Consider the following 14,996-nt stretch of genomic DNA (forward strand, 5'->3'; position numbering starts at 1 on the left):
ACTCCTAGGACTCTTTTAAGTGGCCATGGCCCTCAACTTTGTCCAGCTCCATCTCCAGCCCTGAAGCAAAGGCCTGCAGGCAGATGCAGATTGTTGTTCCCTGCCAGCTGCCTGGGGCTGGGCCATCTGCTCCTTGTAATGAAAGACCTGAACAGGGGAGGGAGTGTGGGTTAAGCAGCAACCTAATCTCCATCAGGGCACTGACTGCACAGCAAAATGTAGCCCCCTTCTCCCCTCATCCTGTCCCCTGCTCCAGTGCTCTGTTAGGCTTCATGTTGGCCAGGTCTTGGTTTTATTCTAGCTGCTGTCTCCCACCATTCTGCTAGGAGAACTCTTGCTGCGTTTTTGTTTACTCTGTGTGTGTGTGTTTTGCCCTTTTGCCCAATGCCCGAAAGAATCTTTATATAATATAAGACAGTGGCAGCAGTGGAGGGGGCCACCTTTAGAAAAGAAACTTTGATCTCTTGGTCTCTGTTCAGATGCAAATAGTGAGCCTCTTCCCCTCAGAGTTTGTGCCTTTGGGTTCACCATCCCTTCTCCTGGGGAAATCTTTGAACAGCAGGGGTGGGCTGAATCACTTACTTGAAAAGAGCTGTAATTTAGCTTGTGTTTCAGGCCCTGTCTTTCTCTGGCCTCTCTCTGTCTCTCTGTGTGGAAGTAGAAAAGATGCAAAGAGAGAGTAACCTGCCTCCATCACTTTTGGTAACTTTGGGTTTGGAGGTTCCAAGCTTATGTGTGTGCATGTATGTATTGTGCAAGGAGGTAGGATTACGGGAGAATATGGACTTAATACTGGATCAAAGAGCTTGACATAAGGAGGGTAGGTGACAGGTTAGTATGGAGGACTTTAAAATTTAAAGTGGAGGGCCCGGGCTGACTATTGTCTGCAGACCCCCCTGCCCCCCCCCCCACCACCTTGTTTGTTGTTGTTGTTTGCGTTAGGGTCTTATTATGTAGCCCCAGGCTGCCCTGGAACTCACAGCAATCTTCCTGTCTCAGTCTCCTGAGTGCTGGGGTTTCAGGCCTGCACCATCATGGCTGGCTCCCTTGGGTCCATTTTAACCTGAGCTCTTGACTTCTCTGTGCATCCTTTGGTTCAGATTGGTTTCCACAGTATAAGAATTTCTGTCCTTCAGAGAGTGGGGTGTGCATGCATACAAGACTGAATCCTTACCTCTTCCCTCTGGTTCATTGTAAATAGATAAGACCAAACCTAAAATTTGTAAGATAAGTTTAGAGATGGAAGAACTCTTACATCATCTTTCCATTTATTTTGTTTGGACCTAAAATTTGTAAGATAAGTTTAGAGATGGGAGAACTCTTACATCATCTTTCCATTTATTTTGTTTGGAGGAAACAGACTCAGAAAGTTTTGTGGCATGTCTAGAATCAGCCAGTGGCAGAGCTTTCATTCCTAAACTCCTCCTGTGTCTGAGAGAATATAAGCCCAAGTTAGGATGTATAAGAGGATCAGAATGTTGGTTTGGGGATGCGGTTGCAGGACTGAAGGGTTTCCAGTGGTGTGAAGGATTTTCATATTACCTGCAGCACCAAGGTTGATCTGACATCTCTGCAGCTTAGCCAGACATAAGCCAAGGTTCTCAGCTGCCGCATTGTTGATGTTTTAGGCCAAGTAATTTATTTGGGGAGCTGTCCTGTGCATGATGGAATCTTTAGCACCATCCCTGGTCCTACCCATTAGATACCAGGAGCACTCGCATCCTCTCCCTGTTGTGACCACCCACATTACCTTCAGGCCTTGCCATAAGGGGAAACCTGACCAACATGCATGCGACAGATGCATTGCTAACTTCGAAGCATGGGATGTAGAGTGAGTCCCAGGCTAGTTAGTTCTGAAGAGTAGGGTACTAGCCCAGGATATTTGATGAGGAGGAAAGTTTGCTGCCCTGGGCTGGGTTGCAAAACTAAAAATTGCTTAACTCTCACTTACATCTTGACTTATTCTTACAGGCTTTTGCTTGAGGAGCATTCTTCTGTTCTGAAAAAAAATTTTTTTACCAGAATTTGCAGAGGGCAGTCAGGCACATTAATCAACAAACATCTATACTTGAAAGGAAGGGGGCCTGTTCACACCATAGACTGTAGTCTACCTCATTCCTTATTTTTAATTTTTAATTTGATTTTATTCTGTGATGGAATGAATCTTCTTACAAGACCTTTCCTGTCTCTTTTTTCTAGTGTGTTAAGCATCACTGTTGTAAGATTGCACAGGGTTGTAGTCTGTAATGTTGTGGGCATAGGTAAATACTTTATCCATTTTCATTCTCCAGAGGATACTGTAATGTGGATATTTTTAGGGCTACTGAGTCCCCACTTTGTGCTCACCGGTAAGGCTCCTTAAAAATATTTCAGGACAGGGCCAGGGATTTAGCTCAGTGGTTTTGCCACCTGCTGTGCAAGCAGGGTCCAATCCCCGGTACCAAAAAAAAATTTCAGGACACAAAAAGAATTAGTGACGAAACAGTCTCCATTGACTCCTGGTTTGCATTAGTTCTCACAATAAGTCTGCTCTAATTCTTTGTCCCTCTGTATGATATGCAGCATGTCCTTTTAACCCCACAGCTGATTTTAAGTTTTTCTTTTTATCACATGTTTTCAGTATTCTGATTTTGATGACCCTTGTGTAATTTTGTTGTTGTTTTGTTTTGTTTTTGAGACAGGATCTTGCTGTGTGTGTAGTTCAGGCTGGTCTTGAACTCACTCTGTAGCCCAGGCTGGCTGGAACTCATGATGATCCTCCTGCCTCAGCCTCCCAAGTGCTGGGGTTATAGGCCTGTGCCACAATGCCCTGTTTCCTTGTGTTTACTGTTTGTAGTTTCTTCTTGGGGTTTGATGAACTTCTTAGATCTGTGGCTTTATAATCATCAAATTTTGAAAACCTTTTGCTGTTTTTTTCCCCTCAAAATATTTCTGTGCTTTACTGCTTCTCCCCTACTCCAGTTATGTTAGGTTACTTGATACTGTCCCACAGTTCATTCTGTTTGCTTTTTCAGTATTTTTCTCAGTGTATATAATTTTCTATGCTGTGTTTTCATATGCTGTATGTTCATTAGATTTTTTCTTCTGCATTGTCTAATCTGCTATCAATCTCATCCTATATACTTTGCATTTCTTGTATTTTTATTTTTCTTTCTAGAAATTTAGTTTGAATTCTTATGTCTCCCAATTATATTTGTGCCTTCTTCTAATACAGATGGAATATATTTAGAGTGGATTTTAATATCCTTGTCTACTAGTGCTATCATCTGTGTAAATTTTTGGTCTGTTCCTATTGTTTGATTGTTCTAATTGTGGATGCTGTTTCTTTGCATGCCGGTTGATTTTTAACTGGAAACCAGTGAGTTTTACCTTGGTACTCGCTAAAACATTTTGTTTTCCTCTAAACATGTACTTTGAGCTTTGCTCTCAGAAGCAGTTCAGTTACTTGGAAGCAGTTTAATTTTTCAAGGCTTGCTTTATGCTTTCTTGGGGCTTATCCAGGACAGTCTTTGGTCTAGGGCTAAGATGTTCTCACTATAAGGCAAAACCTTCCTGAAGATGCTGTGTATTGCTCTCTATGTTAGGAGTTTGTTACTTTGGGTGGTGGGAGCATGAACTGTTTTTGGCTCTGAATGAGCTCTGGGATTGTGCTACCGCAGCCTTGCTAGTTTCTTCATGGGCATCCATGCATCAGTCAGAAACTCAAAAGGGATCCTCTATAGATTGCTGAAGCCTTTTCTCTTTGAAGCTTCCACCTCTCAGTGACATTGCCCTGTTACTTTGCCCTGTAAATTCTGGCCACCTTGGTCTCTCCAGCTTCCCTGCTCAACGCAAGAAGATTGCTGAATTCTCAGGTCTCTCTTCCCTATACTGTGGCCTGGGAAGCTAGTTTGAATTTTATGAAGTACAGGGCTCACTGAATTTCCCCCCTTTTCTCAAGGACCATTGCCCTGTGTTACTTGTTGTTCAGTGTCTGAAAACCATTATCCATATGTTCTGTCTGGTTTTCTGATTGTTTAAGGAAGAAGAGTAAATCTAATCCCTGATATTCCATCATTACTGGAGGTCAGAGTGCCTCAGACCAGTTTTTAACCTTGGATAGCAGTTTCTTCCTGTTTTCACTTGTTGAAGCATGGATCCGTTTAGACAGATTTTATTGAGAATGCAACTAGATTCAGATCACATCTGTTCACTGGTCATTGAACACCTGCAGTGTCCAAAAGAATGGCATATCTCGTGTTGTACATGTGGCATAATTTATAATTTTATCTGTGTCTGATGCTATACTTTTAAACCAAAAGACTCGGAGTGTGTGCTTCCAGGTATTATCCTGGCACAAATCTGACATAAGAGCCTTCATGGAGCCTTCCTATTCCTTCTGGTCATGGTCCCATTAAACCCAGGCAACCAACTGAACTAGCTAGCCTGCAGGTGCTTGGCTGTCTATCCATGAGTCAGGTCCAGTCAGCCCAGTAGAGGCAGGAGTGTGTGGTGGGCCCCTTGCTCTTATTTGGCCTTACTCTGTGCCAATTACTATATTGACTGTACAGTTTTTTTTTTTTGAGACAGAGTCTTGCTGTGTAGTTCAGGCTGACCTTAAACTTAAAACCACGTAGCCCAGGCCGGCCTCGAACTCATGGCATTTCTCCTGCTTCAGCCTCCTGAGTGCTGAGATTATAGGCATATGCTACCATGCCTGGCTGACTCTGCATTTCTGTGAAGTAAATACAGTTACTTCAGTTTTATATGTAAAAAAGCAGAGACTCACAGCAGTAAAGCCTAGGCCCTATGAGAAGTGAGAGGCAGAGTCAGTCGTCTTTTGACTGTAAAATCCACACACTCTTCATTAGACCACAGTGATTGACCCTGCTAGTTGTCTGTTTCATTTCCCTCTGGGCTCTTGCTTATCTTCCTGTTTTGTCTTTGTCATGCTGGCTGTATATCTGCCATGTCTTTTTATTACCTCCTTCATATTGTACTTAGTTGTATACGTTCCTTTCACACATACGCAATACACAGACGTCTGTCAACTCTTTAAGAGCATGAGCTTTTACCTGCTCATAGAGTCTAATACTTGAAAGTACTCAGTGTATGTGTTGAATGAAGTCAGTGAGTTCCTAAGACAGAGCTTTATGAATGAGTTCAGAAACTGTCTGGAAGGAAATACCAAATGCATTATTTTATGATCCCCCCCCCTTTTGGTTCAGTGTTTATCATAATCCCTTTTGCAGTATATTATCTGGTCTTCATGAAGAAGTTCTTCTGGTGCCTCTACCTGACCTCTGACAAATTTGAGATTGCCTTTGGAGTCCATCTTTGAAGATTTAAGAGAATCTCCCTTGATGTGAATTTGTTTAATGAGATTCCTACTCTCCTGCATCAGGGCCTCACATGGAGGGAAATGAAGTTTGGTTGGTGCAGAAATGAGCTCACGTGGGCTTTGGTGGAGAGGCTTTGTACAGTTGGGGGTCACAGAAGGGCAGGGACGTAGCACTAAAAACAGAAGGAGCAGTCTGGTTTTTTTGTTTGTTTTTTGTTTTTTTGGTACTGGGGATTGAACTTGGGTCCTTGCACCTGCACAGCAGGTGGCAAAACCACAGAGCTAAATCCCCGGCAGCAGTATGTTTTTTTTGTTTTGGTACCGGAGATCGAACTCGGGTACTTGCGCTTGCGTAACAGGTGGCAAAACCACTGAGCTAAATTCCCGGCCCCAGCAGTCTGGTTTTCTGAGACAGGGTCTCACTTTGTAGTGCAGGCTGGCCTTGAACTCACTATGTAGCCCAGGTTGGGGATCAAACTTGCTGATCCTCCTGCCTCAGCCTCCCGAGTGCCGAGATTATAACTATGTGCCACTGCGCCCAGTTCCTAGAGTGAAATTTATTTGAAAAACTTTTATCTATTGAGTTGATCTTATGGTTTTGCTTTGTTATTTCTATAGCATTTCTGTAACATTTGCCACATCACAAGGAAATGAATGAGTGAATGAAAATGTTTATTATTTCATCTGAATGTAATTAAAGTTTAGTACCTTGCCCTTGGTAAAGCTGAACACTCCCGATTACATTCTAACTTTTGGGAAGGGCATTTGATCTTTGGCCACATTGAAGTTATATTAAGAAGACTCTTTTGAAAACAAAAACACTTGGTGGGAGGATTGGTTATTATTGGAAATGTGCGGCTTGCCTCTGTACTGTACTTGTGGGGCTGCCCTAAGGAGATGAGAAAATCTTTTTATACAATTAAAGATGAGGTGGATAAAGTGAGGTTGTGCTGGCCCAAGAAAGAGGATGTTTGTTATTTTTAAAATTTCTATTAATACATGTTTGCAGTGTATGATTACATTCATTGTGGGGAGTTGGTACAACACTTTTTTTTTTGAAGCTCCTTCAGCGCTGCCGTATTGTTCCGCCTGGGCGGGATTCTGACTTAGAGGCATTCAATCATAATCCCACAGATGGTAGCTTTGCCCCATTGGCTCCTCAGCCAAGCACATACACCAAATGTCTGAACCTGTGATACAGCACATCTTTAATTCTTTTTACCCTTCACCCCTAGTCTCTTGGCCAGGAGAATATTCAGAGTTCAGCGTGTTGTGCATGAACTTGCTACAATGCTGTAGATTTAATACAAGAAATAGGCAACTTTTTTTCCACTGAAGAGTAATTTGACTCATTTTTCTCACTGATGGATTTCCTAATCATAGCCTACTGTTTCTAACATAAAGGTTTAGGATATATATTTAACTGTTACACTTTACACAGTTTATCTTCCCTTTCTTATTCAGTCCCCTTCCGGAGAGAGGGAGGAAGAGACTGACTGACGTTAAGAATCATAGGATTTGGAACCTGAAAGCTCCTTAAGTTGAGATCATTTGTTCCTGCCCTATGTTTTCAATGATGTTGAAAATAATGATGGATGTGATGACTGTAATAATAAACTACCAGTTTTGATGATTCAGCATGCCCAGAATTATGCTGTTTGTGTACCTTTTCTCATATAATACTTTTTTAAAGTCCCTTGAAATAGATATTATTGGTGCCATTTTACAGATAAGGAAACTGAGGTTCATAAAAGTTTGGATAACTGCATTGGGATTAAGAGTATGCTGAAGCAACTTTTGTGTAGAAATAAGCATTTTGCTTGCTGAAGGTCAGTTTTTCTAGTTAGATAAAACAAGTAAAATCCAAGTCTCTTGACCTTGAACTCAGTTGCACACAGTGTTTTTCATTTTACCTGAGGAATTTATTCTTTGTGGTCATTTTTTTTCTCATTCTTGCTTGCTACCCATTTTAATTTTGGTGAAATTGAAATAGAGAAGGGTGGTTTAAGGTTGGGGTTTGGTGCGTTTTTAAAGTTTATTTTTAAATAGGCAGCCTTCCCAGACTGACTGGGAATGCAGCAGAAGGCCTGAGAACCAGGAAGTGACACAGACCTGTTTATCCCATCCCACTTAGGGGGCTTTGGAAAGTGATCCACAGAGATGGTAAAAAGTAAACACAACTGCAGCCGCCAGTTCCCTTGGGTTTGCTATTTTTGACCTGGAGGAGGTGTTTCCTACACAGATATAAGTACTCTAAAAGCCAAAATTTGGCTTCTAAACATTTCATTGAGTGAAGGTATATAGATAGATACTTATTTCTTGTTACCAGGCAGCAGCATTTAGTGTTCTAGGCAGACAGAATGACCAAATGATCCCTCCACCAGCCTTTTAGTTGAATTGTTCTTCTCAGGTCCAGCTCATTGCTTTTTTCCCCCCCTTCTCCCTTGCTCCCATCAGAAAAGTTTGTTCCTATCTCGATTGTGTTCTCATAGCACTTTTTAAAGTCCTTCTGGGGCCTAGGACCAGTTTTGTTATATGGATAAAAATGTAATTCCTCTCCAGTGCATGTGAACTCCTTGAGGGTCAGGACTGTGTCCCATTTCATCTTTCTGATCACTCAAATCTTGCAGGGGAGACAGCCAGAAAATATTTGTTGAATTGTAGTATAGCTATGGAAAATACAGAGCCCTGAGAAGTCAGATTGAGCAAATCAGCTTCCCAGACTTAATTTGTAAAGTGGGTATTGAAGCCTGTTCCACTCAGCTCTGCTAGGAACTAAACAGAGGGTGTGAAGACACATAGGATACATCTCTGGGGCTTAGAAACCAGTTAACAGCTGCTTCTGCCAAGCATGTTTTGCTGTCTACTCAAAATTTGAGGATTTATACCCTTTTACCTCTTGTATCTGCTGCTGCTGTGCCATTTTGTGTTTTCTGTACAAATTATGTCTTCTGGTCTTATCTTTTTTTTCTTCTTCAGTATTTATCAAGCACCATGGGGTGCAGAGAAGCAGAGTTGGTGGTCTTTGCAGGCATTGGTTACCTGTGATAAATTACTGGCGGTGATGGGTGTGGGGAGGGTGTGTTTAGTTGTTCCATCTCTGACCCCAGTAGTGATGCTGAGGGTTCACAGTCTCCCAGACTGGTGGCCTGAAGTGAAAAGTAAGAGATGGAGCTGAGCTTGACCTTTTTTTGGGGGGAAACAAATTTGCTGGAAGCCCTTTTCAATAGGGAAGCTGGGGGAGAAAAGACTTCTAGAGCCCTTAATTCCATGTATCAATGAAATGGGGTAATACCACCTACGTATTGAAGTGTAATGAGTGTTTACGTGTGGGTATATTCCATAGTTCCCTCAGACACTAGCATTGCTTTATTATAGTCATAAACAGGTTTTTAATTTCTGGCATGAAGAGGGTAGTGCCAACTAAGTGTCTTAAATATTTTTGGCTAAGCCAGGTGTGGTGGCACATTTCTGGGCAGGGGAGGATTGCTGTGAGTTCAAAGACAGCCTGAACTACAGTCATGTCTCAAAAAAACATCAGCAACAATAACAACAAAAAAATAAAATTTGTTGGGAAAGAACATGGATAGTTCACTCTTTTCACCTGTTGTCTGTTCTTTTGTCTAAACTGACCTTGTGTATTGAGCCTAGTTTCAGGGATATTTCCAAACCAGCTGCAAATGTGCCCTTTGGGAATCTTAGTGGGGTGGGAGGAATCTGCCACAGCCTGCTAGAAAGAGAAAGGGCCTTTGCCAGCACTAACCCAATTGCCAACGGTTTTATGAGATCATCCTGTGTTGTGTTTTTTCCCTTTCCTACCTCACAGTAACCCAGTGACATGGGTATCATGTATTCACTTTACAAATGGGACCTGAAAATAATTTGTCCTAGACCACCCAGCTCCTACCTAGATGGACCAGAGATTCTGGCCCAGTCTGTTAGACCTTTCTGTGGTCCCAGCCTCCCTGAGAGTTCTTTGGTTGTACTGTTTCCTTTTACTGATGAGGAAACAGAGGGATGGGAAGTGAAATGCTTGTCACAGATCAGACCATGATAAGTCATGATCATGATAAACCCATCAGTCCATGATAAGGATGGGCCTGGCCTGGGAAGTGGTTTCTTGCCTTCAGGTCTGAAATTTATGGCAGACCAAGTTCCTGCTCATAGTCTCTGCCCCCCTTCTCTCCTTACTCCTGTCTTGAGTCTGTCTTGTTTTTTTTTCCTCTTCTGTACGCTCTTTGCCTCTTTTCTCTTTTTCCCTGGGCTCCTGCAGCTCTGCAGAGATCCTTGTATGTGTGTGGAGGCTGGGTTTTTGTTAGACATTTGTTATTTTTGGAAAGTACTTTAGGAACACTGTGTACGGATGGCCCATACAAATGTGCTGATGATTGATTAATCTCTAAATGGCAAAGTGGACTCTCCTGGGTTTGCTGCAGTGCAGAGGGAGATAGATGCTAGGGATTGCTATTGGAAGATGAAGGCAGAAAGGGCTGCTCATGCAGAACAGTGAGGATAGATTTAACAATTCTCCCTTCCAGTCAAAACTTTTGTTGACTAACATTTTCTAAGGAAGTACTTTAGGGCCCCTCCTATACCTGAGAAGATTCTAGATGCCTTAGAACTGAAAGGGCCTTTGGGGATCATCCAGGTCCACCCCAGAGCACCAGGAAAACTGGGTGACTTGCCGGAGGCCAAACCACTGTTTGGTGGGAGAGCTGGATCCAAGTCTGTCTCCTTTTTCAGATCCTTATTCTGCTGTTAGTTTCTAGAAGAGAGGTGTTGGGGACTGTGAAAGAGAAGGCTTAGGGAAGGTATGGTAGTGTATCTGTCTGTTCCTGCGGTCTGAAGTTTGGGACATAATATTGGGGGAAGGATGAGTCCCAGAGAGTATGGTGAGCAATTCTGTGACAGCAAGACAAGGATACAAGGAACATCATAACAATTCAAGAAAACTTCTGGCCTCCTGCAGTGGCCTGCTTAGGTGGTTTAAGAGGAAAGCTGAAGGCTGGGGATTTAGCTCAGTGGAACTGTGCCTGCCTTGCCAGGTGCAAGGTCCTGAGTTTGATCCCCAATACCCCCCCAAAAAGGAAGGCTGAGGTGTAATATTTATGATTTAGTATATGTGCTTCTGAAACGAGCCATATTTATGATTTAGAGGGAGTGAAATGTCAACAAAAGTTATGTGTGCCTTTTGGACTAGGAGCTAGAGATTGAACAGAAATGAATAAGGTAATGTTCTGCCACAAGGATGTCAGTTCCAATAGAAGAAATTGTGACTTTTGAAGCTCTTAAGTGCTTGTGGCACAATGGAAATAGAGGTTAATAAGATTGGAAGTTTCCATTCATCCACAGGGGGAGAAATAGAAGGCATCTATAAAATTTAATGAATTTATTCTCTTGGCAGGGGGAATAGGAGCTATTTAGATTTTTGGTGTATAGCTTATTTCAGGGTGAGTGGGAGTAAAGAGGGGAAGGAAAGAAAAGGAGAGGAAAGGGAGGCCCTGGGTAGCTTTGACTTTGGTAGCCATTTCTCTTACCATTTCCTTCTGGGGAACTTTAGACTTCTCATCTTACTCTGAAATGTAATTAGCTGGTTAAATTCTGTTCACACTTTGAGAACTAATTGTTGTCCTCTTCCATCACATGGGAGTTGGTGAAGGTGGTTGAGAAAGGAATAAATGCTCTTGTTATAGACTTTTACCATCTGTGTTCTAGGTTCTCACCGTCTGTTTACTAGACCAGTCTGAGGCAAGGAAAGGGTTTAAGTTGGTTTTCTTTTCCCAAATCCCTCTCCTAACTAATAGAAGATGAGCTGTGGTTTGGGAAATAACTTGTCCAAAAAATTACATGTCATCTGAGGCTCACTTTTTCTTTTTTTGGTACCGGGGATCGAACTCGGGTCCTCGCACTTACGCAGCAGGCGGCGAAACCACTGAGCTAAATCCCCGGCCCTGAGGCTCACTTTTGAAACCAAGCTCAATGGAGTCTGTCCCCTCTTGCCTTCATGGAGTGGAGTTTAGCATGGCACAGCCCACACCTCCAGCCAGCAGGACTGGTATTCCCTACAGGAGTAGGCCCCAGGGCAGCCAGACACATGGGCTTAGGAGATCTGGGCCTAGGCTGCCTAGGAACAGGGTTTTGTGGCTGGCCCGCCTGCTACTACCTTCCCAGGCTAGGAGCCAGTTTTAAAGGCTGGCACCTTTAATCTTTACAGGCTCCTGGCTAACCCGGAAACATCTATGGCAACAACAAGCAAGGACACGGATGAGACTAAATATAAGCCTTAGTTTACTGAATATTTCCTCGTCAGTTTTCCTCTTTGAGTCTTACCAGAACCCAGTGAAGGAGTCAAAGCAAGCAACAGCTCTACTTTACCAATGAAAAAACAGGCAGAGATGAAGTAAGTGGCTTTCCCAAGGTTGGAGCCATGGCTCAGAGGCCCTGTCCATCATATTCAGCAAGGCGTAGTTATCAAGCTTTTGGTGTTCTAGGGTCACAGGTGGGAAAGGCTAACCCCTGCCCTTGTGGTGCTGACAGTCTAGTTGTTCCGTCTCCTGCTACTACCCACTGTTGGGGCAGCAGCAGTCATTCCCAAGAAAGAAAAGCAGAAGGTTGATTGCAGGTTTTTATATCTCCTTACCCCATATTTTGGAGAGGAAAGCCAGCTGTTTTAGAAAGGCATGAGTTACATAAAGGAAAGTGTGGAAGCTGTAGAGAATTCTGTGGGTGAGATAGAGTTTAGAGCCATTTTCAGAAATAGAAATAGAAACTAGAGAATCTTTATGACTAGCCAGCTGGCTGGTGGCAGAAGTGGGGCTAAGCCAGCCCCAGGCCTTCTTGTCTGCTCACCTATAAGTGTACATGTATTCCTGTGAGGGTGGATGAATTTTAGCTTTGAAAATGAGGCTTAAATCCAGTTATTTAAAAGTCGGAGTTTGTGATCACTAATGTACCAAAAGGATTCTTAAATGAAGGAATCTTCCTTTTTGAACAAAGTTTAAACTTCAGTATTTTTCTAGGGATAATAAATACTCAGTCTTAATTTGTTCTATTTGTTCTGAGATGTGTTTTTTTTTCCTTGGTGTGCTAAAGCCACAATTTGAGAATTTTGCTTTAAAAAAATTTTTTTTTTTCTGGTACTGGAAATCGAATTCAGAACCTTGCACTTGCCAGGCAGGCACGGTGTCACTGACCTACATCCCTGGCCCTTTAAAAAAAAAAATTATATTGAAGGCAAATCATTTCTTAAAATGATGTAGTGTGACCCTTTCACAGTAGTTGGTGTCTACTGTTCTGGCTGATACTGTGGGGTTTTGGGAGTTGGCTTTTCTCTGTATTATTTCTGAGGCAATAACCTTTAGGCCAGCCTTGCGCGTAAATACTCTATTGTCTACTGTTTATTTCTCTTTTTCTTTGCAAAGACCCTACTTGTATCACCCTGTTGTCCATTCTATACTTGGCCAGGTCTTAAGCTTCAGTGGAACTGACTCAGATGGCTGCTTCAGCAGTAAGAGAGAAGTCAGCTGTTTCTTCAAAAACAAAACAAATCAGGAACTTGCATACATGTACATCTTCTCCTCTCAAGTTCCATACTGGCTCTTCATGCTTGCCAAACACTTGTGACCTGTCTGTCAGGTACCAGGCCCTGTGCTAGTGTTAGAGATTCCAAGTTGAGTAATTCACAGGAACCCTGAGTCCTGTGAGATGAGACAGTTGAAAATAAAAGAATAGATGCAATGACCTGTTAAAGGTGCAGTCATAGTGAGAAAGAAGGGGGTGAGCATGGCGGGAAATGTCAGGGAAGGATTCCTTCTCATGATGGCCCTTGTGCAGAGCCCTTAAAGAGACTGCCTTCCTGGGAGGGGGCACAATCAGGATGTTTACTGAGTGTCAGTCGGTTTGTTGAGGGAGGAGATAGGTTGTCTATAGGAAAGACTTGCTACATTACCTTGATTTCTTTATTTGTCTATATGAATAGCTAATGTGGGTATAAAGTACAATGTCCAAGGAGACTAAAAGGGAATACATGTTGTGGAAACTGTTTTTCTCCTCTGTTAACCAACCACTTAGTTCCTCTCCTAAAGGCAATGGTTACTTACCAGTTTCTTATACATTATTCCAGACAGATTCTCAGGGCATACAGGTGTGTGTGTGGGTGGGTGGCATGTCCTTTAAAAATACAAGCATGCAGCCAGATGTGGTGGTACACACCTGTAATCCCCATTACTCTAATTAAGATAGTGATGTTAACTTTTATAGCTTTGAATGATACAAACAGCCCACTGTGACACACATGCTGTAGGTTCACCACCACTGCTCTAGGAGGGTGAGGCAGGAGGATAGAGAGTTCAAGCCCAATCTGGGCAACTTAGTGACTTAGTGAGACCCTATCTCAAAATGAAAAAGGGTTGGGGATGTAGCTCAGTGTTCTGAAGGCCCTGGGTTCCATTCTCGGTCTCTAGTCCCCAGCCCCTCCAAAAAACCCAAGCATCCAAATGATTTTCTTCATGTACTAGTTTTAGAAATTGCTCTATACTAGCACAGATTGAACTACTCTGTCTCTTTTAAAGCACTGCATTATATTCTGTTATATTGGGTTTACTTTTTGCTTAACCAAAGTCCCTTTGATGAATTTCTAGGTTGCCCCTGTCTTTTGCCTTTACAAACAATGTAGTGGATATCTTGCATATATCATTTCTGAGGACAGATTCTAGAAGTATAATTGACAAATCGGATAATATGTGCATTTTGGGGACAGAAATTATCAAGTTGCCCCCTGAAGAGGTATACATTTATTGTATAATATGAAATTTAAGAATCTTTATCCTTTGGCCACTGCTTCCCTACCCCTACCAGTTCTCTAAAATCCAGGGTGATCTGCCTAATGAATTTGGTCTTATAACTTCCCTACTTATCATCCTCATAAATACAACCTGGTTTTCAGGATAGCAGTTAAATTCCTCAGCTTAGCCTGCCCTGAGCCTCCTTCTATTTGGAACCTCTTTTTTTTCCTTCATTTCCTCCCTCCTTCCTTTCTCTCCTACACATTCTTTAGGACTCAGTTTAGCATTACTTCCTCTGGTAGTCTTTCCTGACTACCTGCATTTGTGCACAGAACATCTAAGCATCATCTCATCCATTCACCAATTAAATATGTGCTGGGCACAAGCTGTGGCGTGGAAATGCAAATGGCATTCCTGATGATCCAGTGTTGTTGCCTTTAGCGTTACCTAGTATGGCTGCATCTGAAACAACAGTACCACAGTACCCACTGTCAGTCTGTTATTAGCCATCTGGAGCCCTGGGCATACCCTTTAACTTCTTTGGATTTTGGTTCTGGCATCTGTCCATAAGAAGGTGGAGCTTGATGAGCTTGGAGACCACTGTTGCTTAGGTCTCATTGGTAATTAAAACAGCAACAGCAGTCATGTGTGGTGGTGCATATCTGTAATCTCATCACTCTGGGAGGCTGAGGCAGGAGGACTGTAAGTTTAAGCCCAGCCTGGCCAATTTAGCAACTCAATGAGACCCTGTCTCAAAATAATAAAAAAATAAATAAACTCAGTGCAAAGGCCAGTGTTCAATTCCCAGTAGCACCAAAACAAAACAAAAAGCAGCAGGGGTTACCGAGGACTTACAGAGGGCCAGGCACTTTGCTAACCCTACAAAGATAGTG

General features: G+C 42.6%; 1 protein-coding gene across 5 annotated transcripts in view; it reads left to right on the forward strand.

The window, feature by feature from the left end:
- Susd6 (sushi domain containing 6) overlaps positions 1–14,996 on the forward strand; it is a 95,840-nt gene that overhangs the window by 26,192 nt on the left and 54,652 nt on the right. Inside the window, exon 1 of one of the 5 annotated variants that reach the window (XM_087195321.1) lies at positions 8,399–11,720. The exons of 3 other annotated variants lie outside the window; for them this stretch is intronic. The gene's annotated coding sequence lies outside the window, so the exon portion shown is untranslated. Of the gene's footprint in view, positions 1–8,398; positions 11,721–12,560; positions 14,105–14,996 lie in introns of those variants that run through there. One more of the 5 variants, XM_087195322.1, reaches the window with a different exon arrangement.

The sequence above is a fragment of the Heterocephalus glaber genome, unplaced genomic scaffold, assembly GCF_053883595.1.
Source record: "Heterocephalus glaber isolate CG9 unplaced genomic scaffold, H.glaber_assembly_v1.0 deba00001608, whole genome shotgun sequence".
NCBI lineage: Eukaryota > Metazoa > Chordata > Mammalia > Rodentia > Bathyergidae > Heterocephalus > Heterocephalus glaber.